Source organism: Vidua chalybeata, chromosome 9, assembly GCF_026979565.1.
Source record: "Vidua chalybeata isolate OUT-0048 chromosome 9, bVidCha1 merged haplotype, whole genome shotgun sequence".
NCBI classification, from domain to species: domain Eukaryota; kingdom Metazoa; phylum Chordata; class Aves; order Passeriformes; family Viduidae; genus Vidua; species Vidua chalybeata.
The window spans coordinates 20368227-20393553 of record NC_071538.1 but is presented as its reverse complement, the minus strand read 5'-3'; the positions used below and the strand labels follow the sequence as shown (position 1 = coordinate 20393553).

The window sequence follows — 25327 nt, the reverse complement described above, 5'->3', positions numbered from 1 at the left end:
CACGTGTCCCAGTTTGAGTCCATGAAGAACCATATGCATGGTTAGGAAACTCTTGGTCACCACTTTTGGATTCCAGTTTCTTCAGTTGCTCTTGAAATATTTAACAAAGGAGCTACATATCTCACGCCAAGAGGCGCCACCCATCTATATGCCTCTCCTGAAGTATACACACACATATGCTATAGATATATATATACACACACTTCCTAGCAGAGAGGCCAGCTAATGCTCAGCTATGCAGCACATGTGAAGAACATTTTGGTTTGCAGGTCTGTATAGTCCCATCTAGGACTTACTGAAAGCAGTTTGACATCACATACCACCACTCTCAATAATTCTTGTATTTAGCACAGAGGACACTTCCAGAGAATCTTTCAGCCCTGAGAACATTTTGGGTGGAGTCCACCACTTCCCTCTGTTATTTATTTGTTCTAGCACTTATGCTCTCTCACCATTACAAATGCACTTATTTCCAATTGCCTGATTGCAATGGCTTCCAGCCATCAGTTCTGCGTCATGCCTGTTTCTGTTTGCGTTTTAGCCTCCAGCGTGCTCTCCCTCAGAAGGTGTTTCCCACCAATTATCAAGTGCCTCCACTTATCTATCAAGAAACAACAAACCCAGCAACAGAATGAGCCTTTCAGGCTCACCTTGTGGAACACCAGTCAGCCTTCAAATATCTCCTCTGACTTATGTGAACTCCCATTTTCAACAGGCTCCTCTTGATCTCAGAATTGCAGACGATTCACCTTCCTTCACCCACTGCCCCTCCTACACCCAAAGTTATACCCCTTTGCTGCCCTGCAAGACAGCAGTCACATCCAGTTGTTGATTTACAGTATCCCCTAGTAGTCTTCTCCCCAAGCTCCTCTTCTGTCACTACCCTGAAGTGTAACACCTGCAGCCCCCATGATATTACAGATTACATTAAATTGCACCTTTGATTGTTGCAGTTCACCAGGCTGTGCGAATTCCGGTGTCCAGGCTGCTTTGTCCTTGTTTACCACGCTGCCTAGAGTGATGTGGCCTGCCAATTCTGCCCTTGTCTCTAGCTACTTGATGAAAAAATTCAGTGGAATATGCCCTCACTTCAATCCTTGAAACAAGATTTCTAGAAGCATTCTCGTTTGACAATGATTCACCACAAGTGACTAACTTTCAAACATTAGTCAGTTCTTAATCCATTTCGTTTTGCAATATCACAGAGCAGTAACATGTCAGGACAAGAGCCCCCAGGGGGCACAGCAGCCCTCACTGACTACCTCTGCTGCTGCTGTGAGAGGGAACGAGAGACAGGACTTGGAAGGAGCAAGGGAGCAGCAGAGTACCATAATGGGTTGAACTGGCTCCAGCCCCCTTGCATCAGATGCCTTTGAAGACATAGCTTTACTACATCTCAGAGTCCTGGCTGCTTTAATTTTGTTCGGTATTTTGGTGACTATTAATGTCAAGCTATCTGGATTATGATTAAGTCAGTCTCCCACTCTTTCCTTGTCTATTCTGGCACAGTTGGTTTTAAGACCCCCAATACCAACAGTTATTAAAAACTGTCTGCATGCCTACAGACATATCACCAAGGTCTTTAGAACAATCAAGTCACAGCACTGCTGATTTGCATATGGGCACCCCTAGAAGAAATCTTAATTTATTAAATCAAACTTAATTCTCTGTTGGAATTGCACTAATGGTATCACATTCTACACTTTCCCAAATATGGAAGAGTATTAACAAATATTTCTACTTTTTTTGCATGAGCTACTTTATTAATCTCTGTCTAGTAATTTGAATTATTTCTAACATAGTTGAACTGTAGAAAATATTCAGCTAATTCTTTAACTTACTTCCTAACTTCTAACTTGCATTCTCATATATCCACTTTCCCCTTAATTACTACTGGCTTTTCTTTTAAATTTCTAGATGTGTCCTGAAACCAGAGGGCTGTTAGTGTAGATGTCTTCTTTCTTTATACCAGAATTCCAGCTTTTGGACTATTTAGTATCTTCTTACAAGGATCTGTTTTCTGTTCACTTTTCTTTTTTCCTACAATGATATTGAGTTCTCTGTGATGACAAATATGCTCTTTTGAAGCATTAAGTGTAATTTCTTCGGGGCTGTTTGCTGTTTGCTTATCCTTTACATAAATGGGTCACACTCGATGGTCCCATGGCAACCAACCAACTTCTAGCTGTGTGATAAAGTCCACAGTAGCTTTGTCAGCTGAAGACCTGAAACAAGAATTGACCTGCAGTGGGCTACATTTCCATGGCACTGAACATCCTTCCATGATGCCACTAGGATGTTCAGCACTCCGGAGGCAACCAAAACAAAACTAAACAGAGCGTACAAAGGGAAACAAACCTAACATTTCCTGATCGGCCATTTCAGACATCTCTAAAAAGCGCCTCAAAATCTAGTCCTTGACTGTAAAGATGAGGTATTTACCAAGTAACCAATCTGGTAAGTCAACCACACTGGACAACATACAAACTCAGCCTCCTACCATCAGCCTGACCCTCACTCAGGTTAACAACTTCTGCACAGCCCAGCCATCTGCTGCTTGTTTGATGAACAAGGCAAAATGAACTGACCTCTGTCTGATCCCAGTGGGACACTGCCACAGAAACTGCACTGCTCCTCAGCCAAGAAAGGCAGTGCAAAGCACGTGCACTCAGAGCGTAGATACAACATCCCTCATCTGCCCAAGGTGAAGGCATCTGTGCTCTACCTGGATTTGCCCATCCTGTCAATTAAACCTTCGGGCAGAATCAGTCAGTCTCTAGAACCAAGTCTTTCACAGGGCAATAAAAGTATTCAACAAGAAAATGACAATATTTGACTTTATAATTGCCTCAACAGTAAGAAAAACATTCAGAACCTTCAATTTTCACAGCCTTATTTAAATAATATGCTAACTATCCACACACAGTGATCTGTTTTGTGTTCTAGAAGCATGGCAGTAGCAGTCTACAGATGGAATTCTGCAGTTCAACATACACAATGGACCTTTCCACTTAATCTCACACGGCTGCTGAAACACATACTTGCATGAATTTAGTTAAATTAGAAATTCCTTCCTATGTTTTAAAAGTCTAAATTCAGTAACTGAAGAGGCAATAATCTGTGTTCTTGCTGTACATCAGCCACTGCAACTTATTTTGCACAACTGAAAATGACTAAGGAAAAATACCTACAGTAATTCAGATATTCCTCTTCTTATTAAAAAGGAAGGGAAGTAAAGAAGGAAGAAAAGAAGACTGTAGCAATACATTAAAATGCAAAATGGAGAGCTGTCTGTAACTTCTCCAATAAATTCCTCCTGAATTAGGCAGCAAATATTCAAAACTGCCAGTCTGCACAGACAGTTCAGTCCGAAGTGCACAATCCCTTTGCCAGACTCCTCTGTCTCTTCCTCTCAGGCTTGAGGTAAACCTAACTATGCAGGTTGCCAAAAGCCTCAGGTAACAGAACATTCAGCCTTTTTCTATTACCCAGATTTTGCTAAAGGTCCCTGTTTCATACACACATCTGAAAAAAAAACTTTGTATGGGATAGGAAGAATTTCAATTTGGGGTGGAAGTCCAAGATTTGCTCAGAGGGCTAGTACTCCTCTAATTTCCTTCACCCTCTTCCCATCAGCTTAGAAAATCTCAGAAGAAATCAGCAGCTTTATCCACTAAAGTGCATTTCATTCACTATAAAAGATTAAATATGTGAACTAGAAGTTTCTACTGAAATTTTCAGTCATTATATAGCTAGTCATAGCTTTAAGGATGCCATCAGCAGCATTTTAAAGGTCTACTGCAGAGACTAAAGTCAGTTCACATCCTCTCATAATTTCTGCTTAAGGTTAGCAGAGTCAGAAGGTTGAAAAATGAATTCAGATGAAAGTACAAGGTGACTTTAAAATACAAGTGCTATTCCTGACTAGTAATACATCTACATCCACATAAACCCTCCCAAATCCTTAAGAGGAATCATTCCTATATAATATAATCCACTTGGAGGCTTTGCCTACATAAGGCACTTTGGATTAATTCTGAAGACAAAAACCATGCAAATTAAAAAACTGATTTGCTTAAACTCTTTGAGACCTTCTGCAGATGCTCTTCTTCAGAATCAAAGTGACTTTCAATTATTCTGACTCAAAGATGTAGAACAGTTGAAACAATTCACTTTAAATTCACATCTTCAGCTGACTTGAATGATTTCCTAATGGCATGTGAAGACAAGCCCTTAACTCCAGAATGACACACAATTTACTTGGGAGTAACTGTCCAAAATATCTCCCTTGGGAGACAGGCCCAGACAACACAACATATCAGGATACTGGTTCAACACCAAACCATTCTAAGAAGAATGCAAGAAGCCACACAATCAGAAAAGCTCGATTTCTGGTAAATGGAATTCCTGATTGTGTATTTGCCAGGTTTTAGACAAGCATTTCTAGCAGGCACCTAGCCTTGGCTTGAAAAGCCTTTTATTCTGACACAATTATGCATGATTCCTCTCCAGACCTTCCCTCCCTATTCCTACCCTTACTCCCCAAGCTGCATTCCCCAGCTGCTCTTGCAAACCCCAGCCTGTTGCCCTAGCAGCTTGACTCATGGGGCATAATCTAAAACAAAATGTGATAGCCCCTTCTTGACAAATTTTAAGCATCACCTGCCTACAATGCAAAGCAGCTTGGAACAGAAACTGCAGGTGCAGAACAAGCAGAGAAGTGCTTTGACTTCGGATGCTCCCTCCCCCACAGCTAATCTCTCATTGTTTTTTCCTGGGGATACATCTTCAGATCAGAGCCACAGCCTGCTGCAGATATAGATCAGCTTTGCTCATCCCACCGTTCTCTGTCACTGGCAAAAAATAGCTCTGGAGAGAGAGGAGGAGATTTTCAGCTGTTTTCCTCTCCACTTCTCTCTCCTCCCTTGCAATGAGGGAGAAGCCATTTTCTCATGTTCATGGCTTGATGTTAGAGTAACTGTTTTCTTACTCTATAGAGCAGCAAATCCCCAGATGTGCCTGTAAAAGAAATTTAATATTAGCCACAATTTTCCAGCAGCATCCTCAGCAACATGATCACCAGGCTTTTCATGCAAGAGCTGAAAGAAGCTGGCTGGCATATTACTTGTTTCCTTACCAAAGGCAGTCCAGAGGAGTGGCTGGAGCCAAAAGGAGAGGTCTGTACAGATGCTTCTCCTAGGTATCACTGATACTCTTACAGGGTTCAAGAGAACCACAGGAGAAGGACATTTTCCTAGACAGGGTCAAAAATAGATGGAGGAAAAGCATGTAATATACTATTCTTTAATTTTCTCACAAACAGTAACTTTATTCTTCTCGTAACATTGATTGACATTTGATCCTGTTATGAACAATTCTGAGGCCTCCCCCACAGAGCATCTAAGCTGCATCACATTAAAGCTGTTCCTTTCTCCTTGCCTCTAGCATATTCCTAACATGTAAACAACTCCGCTGTGCACACAAGCAAAGGCACAGCTAGCTAGTGAAAGCTGCAGCACTAAGGGCACCACAGGAACCCATCCAACCCTAATAACCCATTAATTTCACAGGGCACTGTATTTATTAACTAGAAGCCAACTGCTATTAATGCAAATGTACATGTGAAAAATTATCCCAGTGGAAAAGCTGAAGGAACATTACAGACTTATTTTTCACAGACTGTCATGTTTCACAAGCTTTGTTACCCCCATAACCCAAACATACAAGAAACGCCAGTCTGAATGGTGGAAGAATTGTGACAGACTAGGAGAAAGGCAAGTGTCGGGAAATCCAGCAGCCTTACTGTCTGAGGATTTCAGCTGATGTGACACCACATGATAAATAATGTTCTTGTGTCCAAGCCTCAAAACCCATAGGGACTATTTCTAGTTCAGCTTAATAGAAAGAAAAAAAACCCAATCTTACTTTTCACATATTCAACAGCAAGGTAATTAACAGGAGACACTTTACAAAAGTTACCAAAGTTAATGCACAAGGATTGCCCAGCCACATACTTTGTGTATGTCAACTCCCACTTCACAGGCTCTGGACCAAGACACTCAGGCAAGCTGCCCTGGTGAGTCTGGCTCCTTAGGGCAAGTTCCAGTAGCCAGATTCACCCGCTCTGCCTTGGAATCCTCTTACAGCACCATTGCTCAACTCTCTCCACAGGCAAATCTGATAAGGCCTGGAGGAAACACCAATCCATCTCTGACCCCTTGTCTCATCCATCCAGCAGTCCCACAGTGATCCCAGAGAAAAAGCTAATGTAACTGCAACTACTTCTCTTCAGGGACTTCTCTGCCTTAGGGACGTTCCCAATGGCAGTAATCCAGAGCAAAGTGGCTCTCAAGTTGTGAACTGCAAACAGCTGCACTTCCAAGCTCCAACATTAGGACTTAGAGCAGGCCAGGGTGCCTTGGGTGATCATTCCATTGGCAGTTTTTTGCCTCTTCAGCTAAAACAAAACCTGGTGATTTCTTGCTGTCCTTCTGATTTCTGCTGTCCACACCTACTTTGTAAACTGGAGCAAATCAGTCATGTCCCAACAGCCACTAGCTTCCTTTGGCTTCTTCCCCACATTCAAAAATGTCAAACTATGAATTCCAGACCCTGCTTCTTCCTTCCAGAAGGCAAAGTACCACTCTAGTCACACACACTTCTCCCCTCCCACTTCTTGTCAAATTCCACTGCCCATACTGACACCAGAGCAAGTTTTATATACTGCAAGCTGTGAAATCATCCACTTCTTCCCAACACCCCTCAAGAGCAAACTGCTTTCCTGTCCTCCTCTCTCGACAAACCAGCAGGTGAACACCCACTCAATCCTGCACATGACGTTTACCAAAGAAGGTTTTGCTGGAGTAAAACAAGCATTCGAGAAGGTCTAGTTTTATAAATCAGATTACATAGTCTTCCCTGCAGCTAAAATCTCCACATTTCCTATTTTCAGTGCTTTTAACACAAATTAAAGAGGTAGTGGGAGGGAGAGCTTTCTCCTTCCATATTCTGTGCACAGGCAAATGGTGGTTTTATCACAAAGGTCAAGAAACAACCTATTTTTACAAAACTTCCTGAAGTCTAACTCCAATGCTATCCTTGCAAAGGCAAAATCCCTACTCATAATAACTCTGCAGTATGCAATAACTATTATACAGCATTTATAAAGCAGTGCATCTAAATCTTAACTTTTGACTACAGTAAAATAATGTTCACAGATAAAGGAGTCCAAAGTATTTCATCACCTGCAGGCAGGAAAATTTACACAAATCTTCAAAGACTGAGGCTTTGCAAATGCGAGGTGTCAGCTGCTGTACCTTACACATAATGTCACAAACACCAATGCCAGAAGGTTGTAGCTACATCTTGGTACCAAATATCAGGCAGCCTTTTATTTTTACAGAAGCCTGATCAGAAGACTACAGCCAAGCCAGAGTTCGGAATTTAATGATTAATGGGGCCATTACACTGAAAATGTGAAGCATTTCAGGTTTAAATTATGAATGATAGCAACAGTTCAAGGTAAGATTATTACACATTTTCATTCACTCTTATAAATAAGTAAAAATGAAAGTTTGGACAGTGGCTTTTTGTACACTGTCAGCAAACAGATGTCTTGATGTACATTCACCATGCACTAAATATTCAAGATTCAGTACCTGTATTTCCCAGGATTGCACATAGGGTGCTTTTAATTAAACAAAAAGACAAAATACAGGTTATTACCTCTTCTAAGAGCAGAGTCACAAGACCTATCTCGTATCAAAGATCTGCCCCAGACAGGAACACTCAAGAGGGTATCAATTTATCTTAAAGGATTCCAAAATGCTGCTGAAGCTTCTGTGCCTGTGTTTTGATTGACCTCACATCTTTGACCTACTGCTGTTGAACTCCCCTCAAACAGACATTTTTTATGCTGATTTAACTGAATTCAAAGGGCCCATTTTGAGTCATCCTTTCAGGGTTACACTGTAGTCAGCAGCATTCTTCACTTTTACCACTATCCCAGCATAAGGGCAGAAAGCACCCTGGACCCAGGGTTTCCCATTAGATACCCAGCTTAAATGCAGACCTGTAGAAATACAAATCCTTAACTGACAAATGTCTACTGAAGAAAAGCAAAGAACCTGTATGCAAGAATTCCTGGAAATCAGGAATGCCATTATCCATTAAGCACCTGGTATACCAGTGTATCTCAAAAAGGTCATGAGGCAGGTATAACCCTAGCACACCAAATGAGAACATTTGGCTCCTTCTAAGTGCAGTAACCTCATCAGAACACTTGAGTCAAATTTGACATTTATATCTCTATAAATAATGTGTGAGCAAAAGCAAAGACAAAGCAACATTTGCAGTTCAGGGAAAGACATCAAAGTAAACACATCCTTAGTACTCAAATGTTAAACTACATGTGGGAATCTGATGATCTTTTGAATGGCTGAAAGCTAGGACACAGAGGAAAGGGCATCTTGTTTTTAAATTAATTATTAATCAATCTTTTCAGCCATCAAATCCCTGCAATGACTCATCCACTTGCTTTACCAAAGTCTAAACTGTTATGGGGAGACTGCAATTCCACTGGAACATTACCCTCCTGAGTGTGCTACTTAACCCTGTACATTATGAGACAGGATTTTAGTAGATTCATTCTTCTCCCACAAGATCATCAAGCCCTCATTATACCTGGAAAGAAAAATTACCACAAAGAAAAGAAAAAAGAAAAAAGAGAAAAGGTAAAACAGTACTTAGAATTTTACACTGAGAGAAGCGAGAGAAGATAAAGTCCACCTCAGTTATTCATTGCAAAGCCAGTATTCTTCCAGTGACAGTATACGCTGTAAATAACAAGAGGATTCACATCATCAGCAATCCTCAATTATCATGTCATTGAACTATACAATTCTTCTACACTCATTCAGACAATTTCTACTGTCTGTAAAGGAATTTAGAGAACTGTGGATTGATAGCTACTTTTTAAGTTTACAACATTACAAACTTGATCCTATACCCCACATCCATGCAAATCTCTTTTCAAAGTTTGACAGCTCTACTAAACAAACTGAGCTGCAAGACTGCAGCTCAGTTAGTGATACCTATGTACAGAGCTTGCTCTTTTCCTGTGCTAAAATTATATCAGAACACTACAATACATTTGCATATCTCCCACACATGTCACTTTTTGCCAGCAGTAACAAGACGACATCAAGGCTTAGAAAACGTACCAGAAAGAGATAGAAGGAGAGGGTGGAGTTTCCTGCAGGAACACCCAGGCTGAAGTCCAGCAGCTCCCAGGGAAGGTGCTGCCGTTCTACCCACCCGATGCCTTCAGATCAGGCTCCCACTTACCAGTGTCAAATGTGAAACTTCACCCAGGAAACAAAAAGCTTCCTATTGTTTCTCTCCTCTCTCCTCTCTGTTTCTCTTCTCCTGCCTACTGCCAGGAAAACCAGTATCACTTCACCCTTTTTCCCTAAGAATGATTTACATCTTTCCCTTTTACTATGCTCAGCCTTGGAGCTATCACAAAATATGAGGAATAGGGAAAAAAGTCTCTGCTGGGTTATCTCCCCTAATCTGTCCTGTATGGTTTTTCTGGAAATATTTCTAGTAGTAGCCCAGAGTGCTGCTGTTGATTTTAATCATGCAGAAGTAATATGAAATTCACATGACTACTGTCAGTTTTCCAGCCACACAAGTTTTGCAAAAACATCAATTAAAACAATCTGATCTTCCGACTTTTACCTAGGAAAGCTATAAAAAAATTACAAAGGTAGCAGTACTTTGGGAAAACTTTGATTTACACATTGGTATCCAATTATTTTCAGAAAAGCTTTTCATTAAAAAATAAAAATCATGACAGCACTGAAGATTTCTGGCACTTTACTTCCTCCGAATGTGCCAGCGTGGAAAAAAATAATCTAACTGAGCCAAGTAAAAGCAAGTAGTAAGAAGTCACAAGAAAATATCTGACTTACCATGAATAAAGTGTTACTAAGGTGTGAGAGTGAGTTTAAGTGATTTTGGAAGTCAATAATGGAATCCACTGTTACCCAAGGTATGCTACACACTAGAAATTCTAACTTGAATGCTCAAGTTATAGGGAGCCATCGCCTTCCTTCTGTATCTTTCCAGTGGCCCACTTTTACCACTCCCACCCTACCACGACATCCCAATAGCAAAGCTCAGTTACAAGGCAAGTAGAACAAGACAATCTGAAACTCAAGGAAGTCAAATATTGTGCAGGAAAATTTGAAAACGAGCCCCTACAAGTGCAACAGTGTAACAATAACTAACAGACCAAATACAATTCCCTCCAAATCATTAATACTTGTTTGTTAATGAACATGTGTGTTAGCTGCAGGGGAAGTGCCTTTGTAACATAACATGATTAGGACCCAACTAGAAAAAAGTGAAATAATCCAAAGTTACTTTTGTTGGTATCAAATTAAGCCAAGTACATACATGGAGATAAGATCTACTCCAGGAAGCAGGCTTTTTAACACCAGCACACTTAAGATCTAAATTACCATGGACTGTGGAATGGAAAAATGCAGAACCACATAAAAGGCAGGCAAACCCTGCTTACAAAATAGCAGTGAGTCAGCTCCTGAGGACTGGTCTGTGACTGCTATGAAAGCAAGATGCACATGCCTTATGCGCACTCTGATTGTACAGAATGAAACAAACCCATCCCTAAATATGCTGTTAATAGGGTAGATGACATTGCAGAAAAGGTGTCAAGAAACATCAGTAACACTGTTTACCCATACAAACTTCAAAAAACATTTTTAGCCAGTGTTGACCCACAGAGCCTTTTAATTATACACACATCTACTCACGTTTGGGGCATTTAATAATCAAGAAATATTCATATCCGTGGCCTCAGATCAGTAATAGCTTATCTTGGAGACACCTCTAACTCTAAAAGGTCCTTGAGATATTAATTTAGAGGATCTCTTTCTAAAATGCCATGACCCTTTAGCCTGTCTAGTTCCATCATCTGTAATCAGACTATCTAGAAAACCAAGAATAAACACCAAGGCCTTTTGTGACAAGCTGTGAAACTATTAACAAGTCATTTAAAATATAAGGAACAATACATAACATAACTACTGCACTCATTTATTTAGAGAGCACAATTACATTTTCCCTCATTCAAAAATCCAAAATAAATGGTGGGCTTTCATAATCTGTCTCCCTCTTAGCAAGTGCCCTTGGCAACAAGCAGCTCTCCCCCTGACCACATTATAGCTCATTTTGTTGTTGCTATTTAGGGATATCTGGGGGCTTTCTGGTCTTCTGCTCTTTTTACTGTTTTCAGATGTTATAGGTGAACAGGTCTTTTCCTGGTATATTGATTACTTATGAGAAAAAAAAATACATTCAAAGAATTAATGTGACACACATGCAGGGAAAAAGAAGTCCAGTAAGTCAGCTCTATCAATATTACTTTGCTGACAACTATTAAAGCAAGGTGCTGAGCACTAAATATCATGCCAGCACACACTAAATGGAAGCACCCTGTCCAACCTCTCTGAAAAAACAGAAACATGGAAACCAGCTCATTTCAGGGAAAGGATTAAAGGTTGTTTTTTCAGGTGTCCTTGCACACCAAATCCCTCTGCCAGACATTGCAGTTTATCATTGCTAAACACTTACACTGCCAAAGTACCTAGAAACCTCAAGTAGGTCAAGACCTCAGCATGCAAAGTACAAAATTGATGCATAATACTTGACAGGCCTTGCCTCATCATATTTTTCAGTTTTAAGTGTTTGTCTTCCCAGTAGCACAGCTATTTGAACAGCCCACACAAGGAAAAGAAACTCAATGGCATTGCAAAAAACCCACCCAAGTTCCACAACCAATGTATGAAAGTGCTATCCAACACACAAGGAAAACAGAAGTAGCTCTGCCCCATGTTAGGATATGACACATAAAGACCTAGGTGAAAGTTAAATCAAAGCAGGTTTGGGGCTTTTTAGGTCGGCATACCTCCAGCTGTTCTAACAAAGACAGAAGAGGCTGTTGAAATAAGCTTTGTCTAATGTTTCTGGATGAGACCTCCAATTCTCATTTTCCCCATCTCCTACAACCTAGACATACCCTTTCAGTGAAGGGAATAGTTTCTCAGTTGCTGCCTTCAGATTGAACCCTGGTTGAGAAAGAGGAGGGGTGCAAAAGCAAATGAAAAGAAAATTTAAATGGACTGCAGGGAGTGGAACTAGTGTGCTAAACCTCACATTTGCATCCCCTGAATTAGTTGTGCTAAAGGTGAAAAAATATGCAATAAATCTGAAATGAAGCTTAACAAAATGACAGAGTTCTTGGCAACCTGATTATTTGAACAAGTTGACAGCCAGTAATTTCAGATTGTCTCAGTTTAAATACACATACCAGGACAGCACAATCCAGAGGAGTGGGCCAATACACTCCTGCAAGATTGGCTGTGCTTTATATTCCATGTTCTCCCTTCTGATACCTCCCAGCTCCATCACCACCCACATCTGCCTTCACAATTTCTCACCCAGATCCCGCAGAGGCTACCTGCAGCTCCCCATCCTGTTCCCTGAGCTGAAAAGGAAAAACTGACATTGCTGTGAACTTGACTGCAAGTTACCACCAATCAGTGACTGCCCAAGGACTAGAGAGCACAGAGACTTTGGAAAAAACAGCCATCAGTCATCAGCCAAAAGGTGGTGACTTGAGAGGTGGTTGTCTGGTTCTGACACAGCTCACTGCTTCTTGCATCTAAAGAAAAACCCATGCAGCATCTCTATTTCCAGTCCTTCCCATCTCACCCATGGCACAGGGATGTGTGCTGCTCCCAGCCTTCAGCAGCACTACCAGCATCTCAGGCTGGTGTCATGGGAGGCAGCAAGTCACCAGAACACACAACCTGCCAAGAAGGCAAAGCATGTGGGACTGCCAGATCCAGCTGCAAACCAGACAGCTGGACACCAGAGTGCAGCTCTGGTACAAGCTCTGGTACTGCTTCCTCCACAGTAAAGACTGGAAAAAACAAACCAAACCCAAACCTGGGCAGTGCTCCCCTTAACTACCACAGAACTTCAAAACAGCACATGGCAGGGCCAGGGGGAAGGGGTTGTATGGTGTTTTCCTTTCTCAAAATTTTCTTTTCATGGAATTGTTTTTCCCCCAAAGTTTCAAATATCAGTAATGTTAACAATCACTTTATTCCTTAAATAATTACTTGAACTGCCCATGAAAATTGTTTGCAGTCTGCCTGGAAAAATATTTTACCTCAAAAGGTATTAGAGTCAATTTATGAGCAGGAGAAAAAAAAAAATCACTTTTTTTGCCCAGCTCCTGCAGAATGTAAGAGTTAATGGAATGGAAAAGAGACTGATGCTTTATTGATCAAACCAATTCTAATTCCACATAGAAGACTTTTCCATGTTTCCAGTAATACACTGGGCAAAACCTACTTCATGAAATGTAGTCAGATAAGCAGAAAGTTTGGGAGCTCATTGCTCAGCAACAAAGGCCAGATTTTATATATCCAGTCACCAAAGGCAGTGGAATGTTATAATTGCAAGCATATTCTAGCACTTGAAATAATGAAGAGAACTAGAGAAACGTATTATTTATGTAAATTAAAAATTTTTCTAAAAGAGGTCCATAAAAAGCTGTGGACAGAGTAACACAATATAACAGCTAAACCACAGAAGCACTAAAATAATTGAGCAACAAAGAGCTGTTTGTTCATTTTTTCCCCTGCAAATCTCTCTCTTTTCCCCCATCTTTACTATCTGAGGTGCAAGGCAATAATGTCACCAACATCTTATGGTATGTCCTTTTTACCATCGTGTGCAATACAGCACTGTGAGTTGTGTTGCGCCCATCTATACAAGGAAAACCTAGTGTTGAAAAGGTCAACTTTTCCCCAGTCCAATCTCTCCTGTGGTTTCTCAATTGCTGGAAGTGTTTTGTCTCTCCTGAAAGCAAATCGGGTATGGACAAGGACAGGCAGACCTTACTGTTTGATGCTGCACCCCACTACACCGATTTAGTGATCCAGTGTTCACCAACCTCTGAGAAAACAAGAATTGTCATGGTGCTGCCTTCTTCAAAACAGCATCACCTACCAAAGACAACAGATGAAGCCTGAGGGAGCAACATATTTAGAATCGCTTCCCATCTATCCAAAAGGCACCTCCTGAGATTCCAGTCGAGAACTGAGAGCAGGTAGGTATTTCAAAACAACATCATAATATGTCAAAACACATAGCTAAGAATACTGCAGCCCACTGAATTTGATACACATCCAGTACAAAACACATCTGTGAATACAAAACCATGCAACAGGCCAGTACTCCAGGGAAGGTTGAAAGAGAGCAGTGCTGCATTTTGACCCTGCTCAGATTTTTCTCTGCTATAGCAAGCTAGTGACAAGCCCTGCCAGGGCCATCCCTTCCTCCCCCGTGCTGTGTCGGTGCCACCGCCCGCAGCCAGGCTGGGTTCAGGCTCCAGAAAGACAAGCTGGAAGCAGCTCAGCTCACTGACCCGTCGCTGTGAGGACTGGCTTTTGCTATCAGTAATAGACAAGTCTCCTGTCTAGGCAAAGAAATAGGAGAGCAAAAAGAGTGAAAAAAACATCTAAGTGGGGCTGTTTTCCAGCTATTTTCCAGTTTCTGTCTCTAACGATAACATTGAAAATTCTGCTGGAAGGATAGGAAGAAAGAAAAGATAAACCAACATGAAAATCGTAACATTGGAGCGAGATACACAGAAGTTCTTTTCATTGCAAAGAATTACTCAAAGTGACATCTATATCTGCACTAAGGAAAACATTGCTTCTGCTTTGAGGTAGCCTTGGCAATAACACAAATGTAAGCAAAAAACCAGTTTATCATTTTGGAGGAAATTTCAATCCATTTAATTTATCTGTCAGATAATAAGCTTCTAATTACTGCTTCTGGTATTGAAACACACACAAGGGAAACAGCCCTTGCTCTCCAATCCCCTCATCATACCTGCTCCTGGCATTGGGGCAGCAGGACCAGCAGTCATTCTGGTTTCCAGTCGAAGGTCAGCATTGCTGCTTATTATGTGCATATAGTAAACAAATAGCTTATATAGACAAGTTGTTCTTAAAACAACTCAAAAGCACATCAAATGAAATGTGATATAAAATAAGCCAACAATATTTCAGAATATCACTATTTTCCCTGGCACTTCAGGATGCTGCAGTTGCAGAAATTCCTCTAAAACAATTCAAGACTTAAAGCTTATGCTGCCACAAAAAAGAGGTTTCCAGACAGAAATGTTTTATAAATACACACACTCACACACTCTATCACAGTAACCAGACCAGAACACTTGCACAGCAAAGCCCCTAGACACACTTTAACATTTTGTTCATTGAACTGCATCAGCCAATATTTTTCTTCTTGCTTCCCAACTATGCCAGCAAAAATTTTACCGCAAAAGCCTTTCTAGTGATTGCAAAATTTTTCTGCCTGCATAAACTGTTCCTTTCACAGGACATGGTATAAGCAGTACTAGCAAAAAAAATTCCTCTCATACCAGCAGAGGAGCCTGAGAAGGAAGCAGTGAGACCAGGTAACAAAAGTGTGCAAGCAGGAAGGGTGAAAGCAAAGGAGAGCATTGCATCAGTCTAGTTTATGTGTACAGAAAAAGGCAGGAAGCAGTAACTGCCCTCACACCACATCTGTGCCAGCAGAAACTAAACTTCAAAGTCACAACACTACTACAAGAAGTAAGAGCACAAAAACACTGCACGCAGGTCAGACTGACCAACTTGACTGCGACAGACCTGGCATTTGTTTTCTATTTGGATTTTTGTGTCACATTTTGTGTAATGTATAATCTTGGAAACAAACATCGCCTAGAAACTCAAGCATAAGCCATTCCATTTATGTCAAGGGGATACTAATCCTATTTTCCCAAAGAGTTCAAGTGTCAGTTGTGTTAACTGCTACACTACTGGTAAGATACTTAGCACAATTTCTTTGCTAAAACCTATCACAGAACTCCAAGCCTCTTATGAGCAAAACCATCAATGTATTTCCCATCCAGGAGTAAACAACATCTCCACTTTTCCTAATGAGCATCCTTCTAATACAGACTGGCTATGTGAAAATTACTCAATAGTAAGAATAGAGAAGTATGGGTTAGAAAATAACAAAAAAAATTAAGACAGATTCAGTACAGTTTTAAAGACTTGCCTGTGTTTCCATTCAAATACAAATCTTCTCTGTACTCCCTCTGCTTGTTTTTTTTTTTTTTCCTTTTTTGTTTTGTTTTTTTCTTTCAACTCCAGATCTGCTGCAGGTTATCCAGCCTGCCACATCACATCAACACAGAAACCAGTAAGGCCTGGCTGCAGAATGTAGGTCAGCTCGTCTGTGGAGTACATAAGGTCTTCCACACAGCCATGCATTTCCTAGTAATGCTTCAATAATCCCTCTTCATCCTGCTACACAGCTATTTCACTAGGAACTGCTAGCTTTCCTCTAACTCCCCAACAAAGACTCTCCACAGGAGGGATGTTTGCAAGCAAATAAGTCACTATCTCTTCCTTGGGAAGCAGGAAGCTGGTTGTTGAATCAAATAAATGCTGATTCTTATTTCCCAAGACAAAAAAAAAAAAAAAGTGAAGTATTCATAATGGATGCTAGAAAAAGAGTCTCTATCTTTTAACCACACTAGGAAAGATATAATCAGAGCTGGAAATTACCTCTAGAACATTAGGAGTAATTTTCTTAACAGATTTTAAACAAATCCTCACTGCTTCCACCTGGGTCAATAAATAAAAAAAATAACAAAAATATGACTAATAAATTCAGATAGTCTAAGCTACAGAGGCTGGTATTTCTGGAGAGAAAGCATCACCTGAGTGCAAAAACACTGTGCCTCTTCATAGAATGCTCCCTCTAACAGTGAACTGCACGCCACTGCCATCCCAAGCATTGTACAAACCCACATAAGTACTAGCCCTGTTCTTAAAGGATCTCTAATGGTATATAAAAATATGCAAAGTCTTTTCAAAAGATGGTCCTCAGAGCAGGAGTTCCACATAAACTGGAAGGTACAGTTACGTAAGACAAAAAGCCCAAATCAAATACAATAAATCAAAATCTTGAACTTTTCTGTCTTCATACAAGATGAACCTAACTAAATCCTCTCAAGTGTGACAATCTGAAAGATATGAATGCAAGAATAAGTACTAGTTCCCAGGAATGATTACGGACATCTCAGCAAATAAAAACATAACAAGCAAACTGACAGTTGGTTTTGTCTTAAAACCCATCAGTCTGCTACCTCTCTGTGCTCTACAGTTTCCACATAACATACTGCTCATCAAAAGCTAGCACTGAAGTCTCCCTACTAGAACAAATAATAAAGCTGAGGAAAAACCTTCTCAAGACATCAAACTGCTTTTCAACATTCAAACATTTCTTAAGAGTATTCCTAGCCCATTCTTTACCATTTACATGAAGCCTGAAAATGGTATTTACAAACACGTACTGAGCTGTACTGCACATTAGATGTGCAAATCAAATACCCCAGAAAACGTGTTGCATTTGTTTACGTTCACTTGAGTTCTGTTACAGAACTCAAGACACATAACATGCACCCATGCCAAGCCCATGGATGTGGCTGTCTTTACTGGGCCTCCATTGCATCACACATGTCAACAAGACCTTCCAAAGAATGTAACTTTTTATAACTAATGATCATCCACAACTAAACTCTGCATCAGACAACTCTTCCCATTACTGGCTCAGTACCTGATCAGGCTGTGCTTCTCTGCCCTCTTCCTCTGGCTTCAGCAGGGCTGAGTGCTGGTTCCTGAAGGCTCCAGCAGCAGGAATACCAAGCCACACTCTGATGATCACTTTCTCATTTTGACAAGCGCCACAGACTCCTCCTAAATAAAAACAAACTCCTGTGAATCAAACTGGCCAAATAAAGTGGTCATGGTAGCAGGGGTCAGAGGAATGCCACTCTGCAACACAGAAGACAAAGGTTACTCATCCTTTTGCTGACTGTGCCTCATCTCTAGGGAAGACTGAGCACATCCTTGTTTTAATAATTTTGGAACCACTCTAAATGAGTTGTCCTATTCTCGAAGAGCATAGATCCCAAATGAGCAATTTGTCATTTCCCACACATTTTCTTAAACATATTGGCTCATCCTAACTTAATCAAGAGCACACCTCCCTACAGCACCACAAAAGCCAGACCAAATCCCAATGATGTGGCAGCTGTACAGTGTACATGTTGCACACAAACACTTTGATGACACTTCAACTACTGCATTACAGCCCTATGCCAGGCAAGCAGACCACTTTGAGTCAAATGAGCTGCTTGGAAAAATCTCAGGAAAACACCTCTATCCTGTGGGATGAACAAAATAGAGAAAAAGTGGGATTGTCCCCCTCATTCTTCAGCCCAAAACTCCCACCATCTAAGACCCAGCATGGCTGCCTTCACCTCCAGAGACACAGAGGCTCCAGGGCTGTGCAGAGCACACAGATGGAAAGCAACAACTCAGCAAAAAGAACAGCCAGACTCCAGCAGGTAATTCATGAATATTTATTTTAGTTTGCTGCTTATTAAGTATGCCTTGTTATAAATCAAGTATTTTACAGTAATTGCCTCCAATCAACAAACACAGGGAAAGCTGCTATGTAAACCAGTGTTGTTCCATATGCAAAAGGAGTCCCTTAGCAACAGGCAGGATTCTACATGACTCTCAGTGTGCAGCCAGCTGGCTGCCACTGCCTTGCTGCCCCCCAAGCAGCACTGCTGTGTGCCCAAGGCATTCCTAGCACTGCCAACCACAGCGCACTGTGCCAGGGTGCCAACACCAGTGCAAGCAGGTGCTCACTGCAAGGGCAGCAAGCCCCAGGTACACATTAGAGGGACAGCCCTCCAGAGCAGAGGATGCTCTACAGGCAGGGACAACCAGCTGCACCCCCTGCTTCAGCCCCAGCCCATTGCCTCCACCCCACCAGTGCCTGCAGCAGAGCTGATCTGCTGTAAGGGTCTGCACCCAGCAATGAGAGCAGTGCACTCACCCACCTGAGCTGCTCCCAAACCACTGCAGAAAAAAAATGCAAACAAGCCTCCCCCCCCACAATCTCCCGCTAATTTTTTTCTGAGGCTTTTTCAGGGGTGCCACCCACCGGCACTCAGAAGCACACAGGAACAAGCCCTGTGTCAGGCCTTCCACTGAGATAATTTTAAAGGTCAGCAGGAACCTGCTGTTCCAGGTTTCTTCTTAGCAGTAGAGACCATGATAAGGAGATGGGGAAAACACTGTCAAATCCTCAAATAAAATATGCCTCATTGACTTTTCTTCTTGAAAGGGCTTGGGGTATTCAAGTGGTCTCAGGAGAAGCAAATCTTTTTATGCAGAATGAGTTTTCAGAGACTCTAGGTTTTTAAATACATGGAGGAAAAAGAACTGTGACTAGATACTTTCCAAGGATCTAGAGCAAGCAGGCTTCAGAACAGACCTTTGGATCATACTTGAGGTCTAAGAGAAAATGCTCATAGCCGCAAGGCCATTCACTTTGGCTGCTTCTGTAACCCTTGTTTTTCACGAGGTCAGGGAGCCATGTAAGAAGGGCCCAAACAGAGTTCACCATGCCCTCCAATCCCTCCTCAGCAGTGCTCCCAAAGGCAACAAACCACTTCTGAAAACAGCAGGCAAAGGCAGCTCCCACCTTTTGAAGTAGGAGGACTGTGTTTTGAGAGTGTATCAACATTTAAGGAATGGGGCCAGGAGAGGCTGAGCAGCAGCACCACCACACTTGGTAAGGCATGGGAAGAGCAGGAGAACTTGTCTTCACGAGCTGAATCACAATCTGAAAGGCTGCTGAGGTCCATCACCACCACCCTCCCCTTCCCATAACAGGCTGAGCACATGAATTGGATCATACCTGGAAGAAATGTGAAGGACAACAAATGACAAAACACTTACAGAATTTTAGTTTAAAGCAAACAAAAGAAAACAAAAAACAAACCAAAAACCAATCTAAAAGCAGAAATTCATATACAAATCACAGCAGTGCATAAGTAGATGTTTGGACAATGCCAAGACCAGCAAAGGATTCTTCGCTGCAGTTCTTACCACAAAAATTCTCATGGATTTTGTTCCAAATCCCATTTGACAAATTCTCACTTTATGCTACTTCCTTCACCTCCCTCCCCCACTTTTGAAGTGACAACCTCAATTTATTAAAACAAAGCAACATCTTTCTCACAGAAACATCTGCTTTGATACAAGAATACACACCCACTGGTATAGTCAGTATGCGGTACTGTGGCTATGAAGGAGATTAAATAAGGAGCACATGCACCACTTCTCTTTTAACCTCGTCCCCTCTGGCACTCATTCACTTCAATACTTTTTTTTCAGGGCCCTACAGCATAGGGAAAGACACCACATTTACATTGGGGTGTTGGCATCAGCCAGTGCCAATTTCATCTGAATCACAGCCAAGCACTTGGCACTTCAGGCATAACACATGCAACCTCCAAATGCCACGTCCTATATACAGTGGCTGCCTCCATTTGTACAGTCACTTGATCAAACACCTTTTCCATTAAGGAAAACAATACTTCTGATGCTTTTAACAGGGAAATAATCATTGTTAACAGACTGAAAAAACCCCAAACAATTCACTTAGAACAAATCATTATGAATTCTGTAAAGAAATGAAAATGAGGGAAGTTGCAGTATTTTGAGGAAGAAGTAGATATTTTGGAAAAAAAAAACAAAACAAAACCCCAGCTAATTAAGTAAGTAAGCAGTTCCAGTCATTAGAGGTTTAATTTCAGCACAGCTGAATAATTCTCAGTTCTACATATATCTCAAAGTACCCAGACAACAGGAGACATTTGACAATCTCTTCAGTTAAAATGCCATCTTCCTCCCTTGCTGCTGCATAAGAAAAACAACAAACCAGCACACAGGAAAAGTGTCATGCCATCAAGAGAGAAGAAAAATCCCCAGCATAGATACGACCTGTAAAATACTGTCAAATGTAGCATGTAACCTAACCAGATAAATACCAGATTTTGTTGCTATCTCTGAGTAAGTTTTGCAATTAGCTGAAGCTCATTTGTGGCCACCCTGCTACTTAACATTCCTGCTCTCTCCATGGTATGTGCCTGGGAAAGGCATCTTGCCCAAAGCAGAGGGTGGGCTGGAAGGCAGGACTTCCCCTTTCAACAGCAGTGCAAGTTCAAATTTGCTCCAGCTGGTCTTGAAACCACACTCCCCTTGGATAGCACCTTAGGCACTGCTCCTGCTACATGGGAGCCTACAGGATCCCACTGCCACTCCCTGAGGAGTTCATTGTCCATTCTAGGCCTTGCTGTTCACATGACACCCGACACCCAGTTTAATTTGGGAGCTCCCTGTAATTCCTCCCTTCTCTCGGTGGCCACCTCCTCTTCCCCCATCCACAGCTGGAGGCTGTGTGCAAACTCTTCCCCACTTCCTCTCTTCTGCTGCAGACAGCAGGAATAGAGCAAAGACATCAACAAATCAAACCTTGCTGGTCAAACAGGCAAACCTCCTCACTGCTACAGCTAACTCCTTGTTTGACCACAGGCAGTACAAGAGGGAGCTGCTGCTGGTAGCTCAGGTATTACATTCTTCCGCAGAGCGTAAACCAGATCTAAGATTTTACAAGTTCAAACAGCAAATGGGTAAATAATCAGACACTGAAGAAGTATTAACATGAATGAGGTGACAGAAATCAGCAGCTACAAGAGTGTGGTGGGCCACCATCCTCTCTTCACACACAGAAGAAACAGTAGGGAAGGGGCACTCTGCTCCTCACACTGACCAGCTGCACATAGGTTGTTTCCAGGCTGCCCTGGGCCACTGTGCACATGGGCAGATTGCAATCTTAAAATACTAATGGTTTGCACGTGCCTCATTTGCCCAAATCAGGCTTGTACTAATTCAACCCATAAGCTTCAGGCACCCATTACATTTCATGCAATGAATTTTTTCAAATATTTTGCTTTCAAGCTAACTCCAAACAGGGAAAACTTGGCCATCTCACTGTGACCACAAAAGCCTTGTTTCTGGAATGAGGCACCCTCAAACAAACAGAATTCATACACTTTCCACTTGCAGAACAGCATATATAACCTCATACTTTATAATTCTATTTTATATTTACACACACTTCTCTCCACAGTTTTGTTATCTCATTTTCTTTCCTCAATATTACTATTTTCTTTTATATTTTTGCATGTTTCTCATGTTTTTATTTTCAGGCTTTACTATCTTTTTACTCCTGTAACTTGGGCCTCAGTGGTTTCTTTCTTTAAAATCTGTTTGGGTTAAATTGATCAATGCTAATAAAGACAGTCTTAAATTCACCTTTCAATCTAATTACATATTAAATTAACTTTCACTGAAAATAAACATAGCATAAATACAAGTTTTAAACACTGGAAAACTAGTCTTGTCCAAACCTGTGCATCTTTCACTTTTCTGAATGATTATTAGCACGATTTTGTTTCCCTCAGTCCACTCCTTTTTCTAAGAACATTTCTCTTCTATTAGACACTTTCCTACTCACTTTTCAATGGGACACCTACACTGGTTAAACTCACAATTTCTGCAGCACCAACAAGCCTTTATGTATCTGCATTCCTCCACCTCCTTGTTTCCAGAGCCAATACATTTGTTGTCAGAAGGCTAGAAAAGGAGAGGAGCAAAACCATCAAACCAGTTTTTCCTTTCTCTCTATTATCAAGGCCAACAAGGCAAAACTCTGAAGAAATTTAGTATGGGTTATAAACCACCAAATATTACTTAAAAAACTCAAGTGCATGAAAAGTTTCATTTCCCCTTTGTCAGTTCCTCTGCTAAACTAGGTAGGTTAGGCTTTGTTTCTTAATTTAATTAGTCAGAAAGTAAGTACATAAATGTTTCTGTATGGCAGCCATTGAGAGGAACCCTGTATGTGGACTTTCAGTTTGTATTTTGAAACACCAGTCAGATTAACCGTCAAGTCTGGTTGCTCCCTGCATCCTTGATGAAGGCAATTGCTAATGCATGTGGAAAGCATGTGTAACCACAGTGGTGCCTGGAAACAAGGCAAGCCAGTGCACTACCTCTAACACTGCTCCCTCAAGTTTTAATGCAGAGACTATCAGACCAAAGCAGTTCTTATCCTCCCTTTCCATGATCTGTACACAAACCACCATTTACAAATATGCAGCATGGACTTTTTTTTACCCCTTATTCACTGATATTTGCATTGGTTTAGTGGACAAATTCATACAGAACAATCCAAACTATATCAGCTTAACACCATGTTCCTCTCTGCAGGACTGCAAAGGCAACAAAATGTCTATTACATAACACTTCTGTATAAAATATTAATTCTCACAGAGGAAGCTCTTGAACTGAAAGGTTATTTTCAATGATTAACAAATCAGTGTTGTATAAGCTTGGTTATTTAATCAGTCTATTTGAGACAGACAACAAACCATACATTTTACTGACATAACATTAAAAAAATCAACTTTTTATGTGCACACATCAAAATATATCCATCCCTAGCACACACAGATTCAGCAAGCCTGCAGTGGGGTAATTGCAGGCATCCAAATTTTTATACAAGTTCTCAAACCAGCTGATAGCATGTAAGCTTCCTTTCCTTCCTATCCTGCAACGGATGAATAACAGGTAAATATTCAGACATCATATTCATATATACATCTTGTGCACTAATTCTCTACTTAAAACTATAATCTCAGGTTGGAAAATCACTGCAGCAAGAGTAAAGTGCTTCAAATTTTTTTTCCATACCAAAAAATCCCTGGTTTTAACAGGCATGTTGGTATCTGTGCAGTTGGCCAGACTTGAAAACATTATAGGTGTGGCAGCCTGGCTTCTGAAGGACCCAAGGGCAACCAGGAATACTTTTATAAAGAAACTATCTCAATGCTGACTCCCAAAGAATGAAGTTCAAGAGAGGAAAAAAGACAAACCTGTATCTTGGCTGTGACTTTGTAGCCATTAGGTTGCATGAGGACAGGCAGGAGCCTGTCTCACTGCTTCATCAGGACTATAAAGAACCTTCATATATGGGTTTTTTCCTTTGTCTATATATCTTTATATCATGAATGCAGGGAGGGGGCTCATCTTGAGCATCACTGTCTCCAGCAGATGGTCTCATCATATTTACCAGCTCCATATGAGTGTCACAGGTAAGACATCTAAAACAGTAACAGATACTTTAGTCTGCCTTATCTATGGTCTAGCCATGCAGGGGAGATCATCAGGAGATATGACTCAGAAAAATCCTGGGCAAATGAATAGAGAGCTTTTGAGACTCCAGTTTGAGAACTGTGCATTTTTTCTCCAAATTTATAAGCACAGCAAACAGTTTGAAGAGGTATCTGATAGGAAAAGATAACAACAGCATTTAATTATCTGTAGCAGCCACTCCTTAGGTCTGAGAAATCTTCCACTGCAATTTTCTGGTCTTCAAAGTAGACCATCATAAGATAGAACAACTGAGATGCCTAACTTTTGACAAGAAGACCATATACAGAGGGTTTCTGAGGTTTTTTTTAACACTAACAAGGAGCAAGGCAGATCACAAGAATCAGACTATTTCTTCTTTTATTGATCACACAGTACAAAAAGACCATGATAAATAAACACAAATGCTATCCTCACTCACTGCTGGATGCCACACGCTTTCAGCCTTGTTATTTCTTTCTACTTCTTAATTAGAGTTACTTTTAACAAAAAAGGGCCTCCAAAGAGAAAAAATATCTGAGCAACAACTATCCTTCCTGCTCCCTAAGGGTGGCTGTATTTTACACCATGATTGCTTCTCAAGTCTTGAATGTCGCAATTACTTCGATCTCGGAACAAATCACTTCTGAGGAAAGAGCTCAAGTGGAAAGAAGGAAAATTAGTTTTGAGGCTACATGAACAATATGGTTTTGCATGCAGATTTATACTTGAAGAGGGAGGAGAAAAACTAAGGTATTTCTTTTAAAACAGTTCTAACAAACAAGTCCTTGGTGCAGCCATACTCACTTCCCATGCTACTGCTTGCCTCCAAGTGTTGGGCAAAAGTGGCATTTTGCTGGCTTGATTTCAAGAAAACAAATTTTCTCCTTCCAAGGATATCTCCCTCAACGTTCTGGCAGCTGCTACATGAATGTCTTTTAACTTCTCTTCCTATCCATTTCCTGAAAGGGGACCAGAACCTGTTCTTGCTACAGTTGAAGAGAATACAGAAATAAATGAAAAGAGTTTCAATTTTTTAAATGAAATAAATT

The 25327-nt window shown here is 41.0% G+C and overlaps 1 protein-coding gene across 4 annotated transcripts in view; it reads right to left on the bottom strand.

The window, feature by feature from the left end:
- The window catches only part of LRRC8D (leucine rich repeat containing 8 VRAC subunit D), a 52389-nt gene that overhangs the window by 22919 nt on the left and 4143 nt on the right, over positions 1-25327 (bottom strand). For 2 of the 4 annotated variants that reach the window (XM_053950538.1, XM_053950537.1), the window contains exon 2: positions 17776-17915. The exons of 1 other annotated variant lie outside the window; for it this stretch is intronic. The gene's annotated coding sequence lies outside the window, so the exon portion shown is untranslated. Of the gene's footprint in view, positions 1-5137; positions 5170-17775; positions 17916-25327 lie in introns of those variants that run through there. One more of the 4 variants, XM_053950541.1, reaches the window with a different exon arrangement.